The sequence below is a fragment of the Echinops telfairi genome, unplaced genomic scaffold (genome assembly GCF_000313985.2).
Source record: "Echinops telfairi isolate 266 unplaced genomic scaffold, ASM31398v2 ScPeMD7_7420;HRSCAF=8458, whole genome shotgun sequence".
Classification (NCBI taxonomy): Eukaryota; Metazoa; Chordata; class Mammalia; order Afrosoricida; family Tenrecidae; genus Echinops; species Echinops telfairi.
This window is the reverse complement of record NW_022111320.1, coordinates 17,100,770-17,113,106: the sequence shown is the minus strand read 5'-3', so window position 1 is coordinate 17,113,106 and position 12,337 is coordinate 17,100,770.

Genomic DNA, 12,337 nt, shown 5'->3' with positions numbered 1-12,337 from the left:
GGGATGGAGCGAGGGGGCCGAGAGACGGGTTCGGGGGACCCCTTGCCCAAGACGGCTCATTAGCATAGTGAACTCTGCGGAGCGGCTTGCTCCGTCATGTTTCGAAACACCGAGAAATCCCCCTTTCTCCACCCCACCTCAAGATCAGGAACTGAAACAGCCTCCCCACCCAAACGCAGAATTCAAGACGACAAGCTTTGTCTCCTTTTTCATGCCGATTTTGTCCGATTTCCCCTGGTTTTACTGTTTCAGTGTTGCTCAAAAGGGAATCCGACAGTTCTACTCTTGATTGTAGATTTTATGTTTCCTGTTCTTCTATGGGGCCTACCAACCAATGGCTCACAAGCCTCGGACCCCACCCCCAAGATCCCCTTCCTTACGCCCCGTCACCTTGCTCCTGGGTCGTGCCCCCTCTCCACCCCACCCCACCCCCCAACTTTCCCTCCTTGACTGCCTCCTTTTCTGAACATGAATAATTCCGCAGCACTTCCCATCTGTTATTGCCATAGAGACAGAAGCTCAGCAGAGATAATGATGTTCTGTGCAGAGCCAGTGGGGGGAGAACAGCATCTGCGAGTCTAGGGGGGAATAGATTCTCTAACCTGGAGAATATCCCGAGGCCTGGCGGAACAGAGACTCAGCACCGGGTCAACTCTTAACACCTGGTTCTTGTGTCTGGCGAGAAGAAACGATTTTTAGAAACCAAGATGACATGTATTAAAAAAAAAAGTGATCCCCAAACTGCAATTAATGATAAATGTTAAGGATCCTTTTATTAGTCATAAAACAATTCTGTTAAAGGCCTAAGGCCTGAAACCAATTCGACAGTACATAAACTTTTGAAAAATCAAGTATTGGTTTCCGTACCCCTCCCACCCCCTTTCTTTTGGTTTGCTTCCCCTGAGAAATCAGTTTGTGAGAGAAGGCTCTTTTGTGAGTGTGGTTTTATGTGCAATGGCTTGACAAATCATGAAGGGCAGATGTGGTTAGAACTAAACAAGCTTTGGAGGCTGTTTGTCAAAGTACAACATGTACCAAATTAAAATTCACTTTGCCCTTGAATTCCCAAGGTCTTGGTCTCAAAGGCACAGGTCTGAACGCAACTGAAACCGAGCGGGGTACATTTACATAGCTCTGCTGCAGGTGGGGAGGCTCACTGTCACGTTTTAAGGATTTCTGAAAATAAGTGTCAGTCCATTTGTATAATGAAATGAAAGCGCAATGAAACACACGATAATGGCTCTTTATCCCAGAAAAAGAATGTAACCAACACAGAATATGGACATAAGAAAAAAAAACGAAAACAAGCACTGTGAGCTAAGTGAATGCTGTAATTCCCACACACTGATCCGTGTTGAAAACTCAGGTATTGTCAGTAAATAACTATTAGGTGGATTTCACATGGCCTCCACCTACCTCCCCTGCTTGGCAGTCCTCAGGAGCTAAGCAAGGCCACATGGTAAAACTATGAGCCTGTGGGTATGTAAAAATTCCAAAAGATGGGGGACAGTTTGCCTTCCTCCGACCCGTAGGACAGATAGAAGTTCGAACCCTTACTGGGTGGTCTAGAATTTGTTTTGCAGAAGTTACAAGTCTCTGGTAATAATGTCTAGTAATAAGTGTAGCTGTTTGCTGTCCTCCAGTTGGCCTGACTCGTGGTGTTCCCCTGTACAAGGGTTATGAAATGCTGCCTAATTCTAAATACTCAGCCTTACGCCATTCTCAGAATCAGTTGCAAATCAGATAGTTAAACCCATGGGTTTTTTTGTGAACTGATTTTCACCAGTAGATCTCCAGGGGCCTTTCTTCTTAGTCTGGAATCGGCTGAAAACCAATCAGCAACACAACAACATGTAATCCTCCACTGACAGAGGAATGGAGGTGTGTTACCTCAGAAATTGACCAAGAACTCTACCACCATCGCCCCTTCTGGTAACAATACAAATCAAGAATTCCATGGCTAATTCTGCCCTATGATGTGATAAATGGGGGCAAATCTTTTCCTTTTGTCTTCATTAACTAGTGTATTAATGTTGTGTATGTCAAGTTAATTCCAACTCAGTAGCCTTATAGGACAGAGTAAAACTGCCCCATAGTGTTTTATAGGCTGAGGTCGTGAGGCAAGGACACCCCCACCCCACCCCCTTGGCTTAGGGGCAGTTCTACTCTGCCCCATAGGGCTGCTGTGAGTCTGAATTGACTCAGTGGCAACAGGTTTGGTTTGATTTTAAATCTTTACAAGAACAGAACTTCGGGTCTTGTCTGCGGAGCTGCTCTCATCACACTGAGTCGATTCTGACTCATAGCAACCCTCTACGACCGAGTAGAACTATCCTGGTGGGTTTCTGAGACTGTAAATCTCTATAGCAGTAGAAAGCCCGATCTCTCTCTCCCACGGACACACTGGTGGTTTCTGAACCGTTGACCTTGGGGTTAGCAACCCACTTTGCAACCCCCTCCTCCACCAAGAGCCCTTCACAGACCTTAGAGTTACTGGACCTGTCCGTTAGCCCAGCATTTACCCACTATGCTACCAGAGCTTCTTGATACACCAAAATTAAACTTACTGGCTTCAAATCAACTCCAGCTCTTAGAGACCTCATAGAGGTTCTCAACCTTCCTAATGCCGTGACCCTTTCATACAGTTCCTCATGTGTGGTGACCCCCCCCAAACATAAAATTATTTTCGTTGCTACTTCATAACTGTAATTTTGCTACTGTTATGAATCGGCGACTTCTTAGAAACAGTCCTTCAACTCCCAAAGGGGTCTCAACCCACAGATTGAGAATCGCTGTTATAGAGGGTTTCCAAGACTGTAAATCGTGATAAGAGCAGACAAGCTCTTATTTCTCCCATGGAGTGGCTGGTGAATTTGAACCACTGATCTTACGGTTAGCCCAATCAACATCTAGCCCACAGTATCACCAGGACTCCTTTGATACACAGAAAGGGGCCAACTGATATTAAGAAGACTTTGAAAATAAAAAAAATAGCCTAAAATACAAATAAAAACCAAACTCACCGCCATCGAATCAATACTGACTCATAGTGACTATACTGACAGCGTAGAACTGCCTCTGAGTTTCTGAGACTGTTTATAAGAATAGAAGGTCTTGTCTTTTTCCCTCGGCGTGGCTAGTGGTTTCAAACTGCCAACCTGTAGGATGGCAGCCCAACTCATAACCACAATGCCACCAGGGCTCCTAAAATACAAGTACTGAATATAAATTATTTTTATGGAGAAAATTCATATGTCACTCAAGCATACAAACACTGGCTGTTTTCATTCACACCTACTGCTGTTCCAAACAAGACCCTCCTTCTGTCTCCTCTTCCCTCTCCCTTGAGCCTCCAAAAATGCATGTGCATATAGGTTTGAAAGGCATTTTTTTAACAATAATTCAAAATGCTACTCATACTCCAAAACTCCGCTGCCATTGAGTGGATTCCAACTCATAGCAACCCTCTAGGAGTTTCAAAGCCTTGAAGTCTTTGCAAGCATTGTTGTTGTTCAGTGCTGTCGTCAGTTCTCAATCACAGCAGTTCATGTCGCCTTTCTCCCTGTGCGTGGCTGGGTTTGACCCGCTGACCTTGTAACCCACCACACCACCAGACGAGGTCCTTCCATCTTCCAAACACATCTCCACCACTGCCTTTTATATTGTTTCTCTAGCTTTTCCTTTATTTTGGTCAGAATCCTATTGATGCTGATGCTCATTGTCATGTCTGCCCTGGAGTCTCTCACCTGTCCCCTCTCCCGTGCACTTTACTCCCCATGTTCGTTGAATGCTACTGTCCCTGCCTGTGCAAAGTCCCTGCCCCTCCCTGGGGAGACGTTCTTCGTGGAACTACTTTCTCTTCTCATCAGTCAATACCGGATCTCTCACTGCCGTCAAGTCAACTCCGAGTGATCCCGGAGGACAGAGTACAGCTGCCCCTGTGGGCTAGCAGCCAACGGAAGTAAAAAGCCTCTTTTTTTTCTCCCACAAGTACTGGATCTATGAGGGCCCAATCCCCACCTCAAATGCCTTCAATAAGATGAAAACCAGATGTTTAAAAATAATTAACCTTCTCTCCCAGAAAAGTATCACGTGGTACTTCTTTTTTTCAGGTTTTTAGGCTCTAAAAGTGGAGGGAAAGATAAAGAGGAAAACAAAAGGAATAGCTAGGAAGAACAAAATAGTGAGTGGTCATGTTAGGAATGTTCACATTTTTCATCTTGAAATTGAGACAAATTCTGAAATCAGTGTAAACAGCCCATTAAGTGTAATTCACTTTGTTAGTTTCTAGAACCTTATAAGTGATTAGAAAACTTGGCAAAGTTTGTCTGGTTGCATGGTCGAGACTTTTTCTCATTGGACTTTTCTAAAAAAAAAAAAAAAAAGGGTGAGGTCGTAATTAGCCGTATGATGTTGCCAAACTATAATTCACAACCTGCAAGTTGAGAGATGTCTAATTAGTACTGCTGGATTCCAAGTATCTCAGTGTTTCACGTAGTCTATAAAATACATACACGAAAATTCCCCCTTTGAACAAAAGGGAAATTGAGATTGAGTTTAGGTCATGCACTGAGCCATATTGCTCATCAGTGGGACAGCAGGCTTTAGAACCAAATGCACTTGACCTACATCTGTGGCATTTTCATTCTTCATTTCATTTCTGGGTGGTCATTCCAATATAAGGACTAATTCAAATTAGAGCGAGAGAGAACACCCACAATTATTGAAACCTAGCACTATACCAAGTATCCTGTTACATTTATCGCAGCCCGTAGTACTATTTGCTTCTACAATGTGCAATGCTCTCTGATATTTTATTCTATCCTATTCCGTTCCTGTGCATTTCAGTCCACTGTTCATACACTGCAGCCTGCCAGTCATCAGTACTAACACGATGGTGGTACAATAGTTAAGCCCTTAACTGCCAACTGAAATTTTTTCAGTGCTAAACTACCAGCAGTTCTACTCTGTCCTATAGGGTTGCTACAATCTGTGCGAGGGCACAGAGCAGTGACCGCCGTGCCAAGCTCTGTTCTAAGCACACTTCACGGATAGAAATCCACTTGATCCTCCCAACAACCCTGGGAAGCGTGGCTGTTGTCCTCTTTTCGAGATGGAAAACTGGCCCAAGAGCTGTGCCCAAGTCCTTCTGCACTGCGTGTGTGGAGGGTTATCCAGGATTTGATTTTCCAATCTGAGTTCCATGTAGATTTAAACTGGATAGTAAAAAAAAAATCGCATTACAGTTTCTGTTACATGATTTGATGCTCACTAAGGATTCTGTCTCCCCCACTGCCTTCTGCCGTTTGAAATATCCAGAATCCCTTTTATTTCTGAAATTCCCAGAGTACACTAAAAATATATTACCTGGAAGAGAATAAGCATATTACTACTAATAATAATGCCCATAATCATTATGAATTAATAGGATATACTATAGGGCAAGATCCCTAGTGGCACAAGGGGTTGAGCATCGGGCTGCTAACTGAAAGACTGGCAACTCAAACCCACCAGCCAGTCTTTAGGCCCAAGATGAGACATCGGGCTTGTGTAAGGTTTTGGAAAGTCCTTGGGGCCGTTCTCCTGTCCTGTAGGGTCACCTTGAGGAATGACCTCAAGGGAGGCCAGGGGGTGTGGTGGTGGTGGTGGTTGTTTGTTTGTCTTTATTATAGGTCAAGTGCTGATTTGGGTGATTCTTTTTTTGGGGGGGTAATTCTTATATAGATCCCTAAATCTCATAACAGTGCTTCAAAGCAGGCAATATTATCTCCATTTATCCATGTGTGGGGGAAATTATATTCCAGATTTATCTGAAATCTTTGCTATCGTTTGCTGTCTATATCAGAATAATCAGCCATCTGGAAAAATCCTCTTTCAGTGAAACATGAGCTAAAGAAACATGGCTAGAGGACTGTATAAAAATGGTCAGCATGTAATAATGGCGGAGTCTCCGGCAGGAAAACCCAGGTGAAGAGATGGAGTGCGGCGTCCTGGGCCTCCGAACAGTGGAGTGAGAAGTAGAGTGAGAATTACAGGGGCCTCTCAAGGCGTTGGCTGTCCACCTCCCATGTTTGCCTCCCCTACAGCTACTACCCCACCCCACCCGGAGTCACATGGCCACAGCCACAGGCTTTCTTGCCCTCACGCGCACCTAACCCGACCAGGAGTAGCCAGACACCTAACACCTGGGCCCATGAGCACCTCCTCTGAGGTGTTTGCAGTAAGCACTGAAAGAGTCCAGCCTCAGCAAGGCTGGGGTGTTGAATGGAGGAAATACAATCTCGAAGCCCTGGTGGTCATACCTGCTGTAAAGAAGAGGAAAAAGCACGTAAGCTGGTCTGCAGAGAGAGGGTAGATAGAGTGCTGATAAGACTCAAGCCATAGTTTCCAGTTTGTTCCTAGAGCTGAACCATAGTCATGTCCTTGCATGCTCCTGCAATTTGGATCCGAGCTCCTTTTTTGCTTGAGCTAGTCAGAGTGGGTGTCTATTACCTGCATATCATAAGAGTTTTAACTGCTTCCGAGGTGGCAGGCTCTACGTTGATTGAAGTCTAGATCACCCCAGGTGGCTCGGGATTACCGCATTGAACAGGACAGTCCTCTAGACATGGAAAACAGGGTTGTTGTTTTTTAATGGTTAGATGCAAACAGTAAAGTTGGTTTGTAGTGTAAAGATTAAAGTCAGAAGAAAACCAGGAGTGTGAGTACCAAAGATACTCACTAAGAGATTCTTGAGAAGTCGCTGGCCCACTTCACCCATTCCTCATTTATGGGCTTGGTTAGGTTCCAAAGATCAGGTCGTTATGCAAATATCAGCATTATGTGAAAATGAAGGCAAAGGAACACCTGAGATCACAAATACAAGACAGGTACGTCACTGCATCAGTGCCACATCTCACCATCGTATGTCCACCACACCACCGAGAATCATGACCCCGCCAAGTTGACGTGTAACCTTAACCACCGCCAGCATTCCTCTCAGCTTGCACCTCCGAGATTTAAGTGCCAACCTTTCGTCATTCAGCACAAAATCATTAGATAGTAGATTTTTTACACATGCAAAATGTCAGATAACGAGATAATAGGTTAAGAGTAGGTGCAATTGTAAACTATATCCCTACTTCTGATTCCAAACAAAAACGTGGAAAAGGCATATTAAGACCACACTCTGAGAATTGCCTATAAAATAAAAAGAAGGAAGGAAGGAGGAACGCCTATAGAGGAAAAGTCACTTTAAAGAAAGTGAAGACAAAGTTATTGGGTCGGAGTACCCCGTAACTAATTATATTAACAAGTATAACAAATGCACCCGTTGGAAGGCAGAACTGACCGGCTACATTAGATCAGCAAGGCTGTCTATCATCCTTGTAGAGGGGCATGCATCTGCCTCAATGGAGTCAGCAAACAAGTCTTTAACTTCCTGTCTTAGTTAGCTAGTGCTGCTCTAACAGAAATACCGCAAGGAGATGGCGCTAACACACAGAACTTTATTTTCTCCTAACATTTTATTTCAAGAGGCAAGAAGTCTGGATTCCAGTGCCCCCAGGGGAAGGCTGTCGCCCTGTGAGCTCCGCAGGACTGTCCTGGTTTCTTTGAGTGCCCGCTCCTGAAGATCTTAATGTGGCTTGCCGTTCCCTCCACCGCTTTCTCTTTCTTTTGCTTGTTTGTTTCATCTCTTTTCTAGCTCAGAAGAGATTGCCTCAAAATACACCCTACCCTAATCCTGCCTCACACCCTAACAAAAGCAGCCCATTCCTGGATGGGATTGTAGCCACAAGCATAGAGCGTAGGACTGATGACACGTTGTTTGGGGAGCACAATTCAATCCATAACTTCTACCCTTTGCACTCCCACCCTCAACTTCATGCTCTTGCGATATGCGGAACATATTCCCCTAATCACTCATCCCCCAATCTTAAATCAAATCTCCTCTTCTGAATCATCTAAATGAAATGCAAATGAGATGTTAGACATAGTCTGTCCTGGGTGAAAGTTCTTCCCCTGAGGACCTGTGAAACCTGGAATGTAGGCTAGTAACTTCCAAAGTACAATGATAGAATGGGCGTAAGATAGACATTCCATTATAAATGTGAGACTCGAAGGAAAGAGGGGGATAATAATAACAACCAAGCAAGGGGTAAAGCCAGCAGAAATGTTTATATGAGGCTGGAAAATAATCCTGTTTTCTGAGCTCATCTTGGCAGTGCCCCCCTCCACTTCCAGACTCTGCGTGTTGGCTACGCCCTCTGAACGAGAGGTGGAGGCCCCTCAGCCCCGGCCTTCAGCTCGGCCTTCCGGCTCCCCTGGGACAACTCGGAGTCCTTGGTCAAGTTCATCTGAGTACAGATCCCACCTCCTCTGTCCTCTAGGCCCCCTCTTCTGCCCCGTGGGTGAGTCAGTCTCAACCTCCTTGGCTTTGGGCATTGGCCCCATGCTCTTCACCCAACTGTATGGCATCCCTACTCTCCAGACTGGAGTTCGTGACGACTGCACCCCCCACCCCACCCCAAGCCCCTTTGATACTGAGGCAGCTGTGCTCCTGTGCTACTTCCAACACTTCTGCTGACGGTCAAGCTCCCCCAGGGGTGGATTGCTCCTTTCCTGGGGGGACCATGGATATAGCTTCTGCAGCCTGCTTCCCGCCTGTAGAATTTTAAGAGGGAGGCACTGGTGTCCTCTTTGGTCCTGTCTTGGACCACTTTGGTCTAAGCCTCTGGGTTTTCTACTGTGGTAGTTGGTTAGGTCCACCGGCCACAATCTTCATGTCTTAAACAAAGGACTCTGTAGCCATGTCTGTCCTTGGTGAAAACGTCTGTCGTACAAATGTTTTTATTTTGTACATCAGAATTTTCGAGATCTTGAAGGTCTGTGTCTGTTTTACACGGTTCATGTTAAAACCCACCTTCTTCCTCTTGAATTTTACCTAAGTGTCAGGGAGCAAGCATGAGCCCCACCCTCTAATATCTTGCTTAGAAACCTTATCAGCCAAAAAAATAAAAAGAAAGAAAGAAACCTCATCAGCCAGAAATTCAAGTTCATTACTTATAAGTTCTACCTGCCACTAAACATGTTAACACCATTTGGACAAACTCTTTGCCACTCTACGAGAAAGCATTTTCCTTTCTCAATTGTTCCATCACCTGTTATTTGTAATCCTTGTCAGAAGGACAGTCAGTGTGCATTTTTGTAGCCATGTTCAATTGCTGGGCCTGTATATGTTCTCTAAGACAAAGAGGCTTTGCTGGTAGCTCTCCTCACTCCCCGCTGAGCTCTTACCAGAATTGTTCTTGGCTCCCATAATCCTATCAACGGTCTCTTCCAGTCATCTAGGCTTTTCCTATTGTTTAGTGCCATCAGCTCTGATCCACAGAAACCCTGGGTACCACGGAACCAAACACTGCCCAGTACTGAGCCAGCCTCATGGTTGTTCTGAGGCTTGAACCATTGTGGCAGTCACTGCGTTGATCCGTCTTGTCAAGACCCTTCCTCTTTTTCGCTGCCCCTCCCCTTTATCAAGGGACTGGTCTGTCCTGACAACATGTCCAAAAGACATGACATGGAGTCTTACCAGCCTTGTCTTGAAGGAGCATTCTGGCTGCACTTCTCCCAAGACAGATTCTCTTAGGCACCTTAGAATTCCACCAATTCCAACACCACCTCACACGGTAGATCTCTATTGAAGTGGCAATCCCTCTTCCCACTGCCAAATTCTGTCTCCGTACCAAATTCTGTGTAGTGTCGTTCTAACAGAAATGCCACAAATGAGTGGCTTTAACAAAGAGAGATGATATATATCATCATGTGTATGTATGTATGTATATATATATATATACACCCACACACACACACTCACAGTTTAGCAGTCTGGAAGTTGGAGTCCGGGCACCCGCTCTGCGGTAAGACCTTTTCTCTATGTTGGCTGTGAAGGACCCTGTTTCTTGGAGCTTTGCTCCCAGGAGATCTTCGTGTGACCTGGCACCTCTCTTTGCATCTCTGCTTCTTTTGCTTGCTCGTTGAATCTCTTTCATAGCTCAAGTGAGATGGACTTAACACACTTAACCCTATCCTGTCTCATCAACCTGCCAAAGACAGCCCATTGCGACGGGCTTATTCCACAGGCAGAGAGGTGAAGGGTTACAGCACTTACATTTGGGGGACCCAAGTCAACCCATAACACCTCCTTTATTCTGCTTGCTTGCACAAATGCCTGTAATTGGTTCCCTGGGCCTGTGAGGAGTTCCTTGCCAATGACAAACTTTGCAGTTACTTTTCGAACTGTAAGTAAGTGCAGCAGCATGCTGACTGGGTGCACTGAGTGCAGTGGGCCCAGGTCGTCTGAGCCTGCTCACAGACCAGATCCAGTCCTGTGTATTGTCAAAATCAGGTGTCTGAACCTCCACGCCAAGAGCCAGGTTCTAATTAACCCAGATAGCATGAGCCTGGCCAGGCCCTGGCAGACAGCCAGTGACCTCTCCACCAACTCCCTGACCTGCCCCAGCCTGTCCACTAGTATTTTGGTAGAAAGCTTTTCGTCTTTATTTCTCCCCACCTCCAAACTACCCAGAAAATCCCCAAAGTGCTTCCCCTGCCCACCCTCACCTCCCATCCCCACCCCCCACCAAACACCTGTGCCAGGGCTGTCTGAAGAGCCTGTGAAAAACATGGAGTCTGGGACCCCTGGAACAACCAAATTAGAATCTCGGGGGCTAGAATATAGGAATTTGCACCTTGACCAAACCCCCGTGTTTCTCTTGCCCCATCCAGTGTGAGAAGCTCTGCACTAAGGGGAAACAATGAGAAAGAAAACGTGGAGGGAAGCCCCTAACCGGAACTGTGCCCAGAGACAGCCTTGGCAGCAGGATTGCTTAGCCCAGCCTCCACGGGAGGGGAGGCCAAGCGGAAAAACAAGTACAGACTTTTTAGTGAGGAGTTCCCAATTCTGTAGATTTTTCTGCCGCCCCGAGGGTGGCTTGTTTTGTAAACTGTTTTAAAAATTGAGTGAAAAGGGCACCTGGAATTTTCTCTCCTTCTCTTGGATCCCGGCCTCTCCAGCACCAAACCGCCTTAACCTTTTCCTGAAGGGGAAATATTTCACACATAGGAGTGTTTCCCAAAACAACGGCGCATTTTCATAAACAGTTCTGCAGAAAAACAAGGCTGTACGGCTAAGACGTTTTTGTGAGCTAATAACAGGAGTGGAATGTGTGTTTCTTGTGTGTTTAGACATCAGGAAAGAGGGAGCAAGAGGATTGTATTTGTGGTGAATACAATGCTGAGTGAAATACATGGTGGGTGAAACAAGAAGAAATCAAGTGCAACGTAATGGTAAAGTTAGGGCAGACTTGTTGTTCGGTGGTCTCACATTGGGCTACGGTCCGCGTGGTCAGCGGTTGAAAACCCCCAGCATCTCAGTGGAAGAAAGACAGGGCTTTCTACTCCCGTAAACAGTCACCGTCTCAGAAATACACAGGGGGTCCCTGTGCATCGCCTTGACTTGGTGGCAGTGGGTTTAGTTTGGATTGGTTTGGTGCAGAAAAGAGCTGGCAATGTGTCTCCTCCACACGGTAGAATGGTGTGCCCCCCACGTGACTTTTGTTGTTACAGAAAAATACAAGCTACAGAACAGTGTGTGTGATATGAAACTATTCATCCATGTGTATGTTTACTCACTGCCATCAAGTCAATTCCAACCTAGAGCCGCCCTGTAGGACAGTGCAGAACTGGCCCTGTGGGTTTCTGAGGCTGTAACTCATTCTCCTGTGAGCAGCCAGTGGTTTTGAACTGCTAACCTTGGGGTTAGCAGTCCAAGGTGAAACCCACTGCGCCATCAATGTGTATGTCGAGGCGATCATAAATATATACTGAACTACTAAAGTTGCTCATATGAATATGGGAGGTGAGATTATGGGAGAGCTTTACATTATTTGTTTTATTTTGCTTACTTGTCTCTTTTAATTCCTATGTGTCATTTTATAATCATATGAAACAACAAGAAGAGAACAGATGCATGCAGAATGGATGAAAAGGCATTGCTAAAGAATACTTAAACCCCAAACAAACAATCATATCCATGCGAACGAGGGGGTGGGGGAGCGGAGACCCAAAGCCCATCTGTAGACAGTTGGACATCCCCTCACAGAAGGGTCACAAGGAAGGGACGAGCCAGCCAGGGTGCAGTATAGTGCCGATGAAAAATACAACTTTCAGGAAGTGCTGAAATCCTGGTGGGGACTGAGCATGATAGTGGGACAGGAGGAGAATCAAGGGAAATAGAGAAAAGAGCTGGGAGGCAAAGGGCATTTATAGAGGTCTAGATAAAGACATGTACATATGCAAA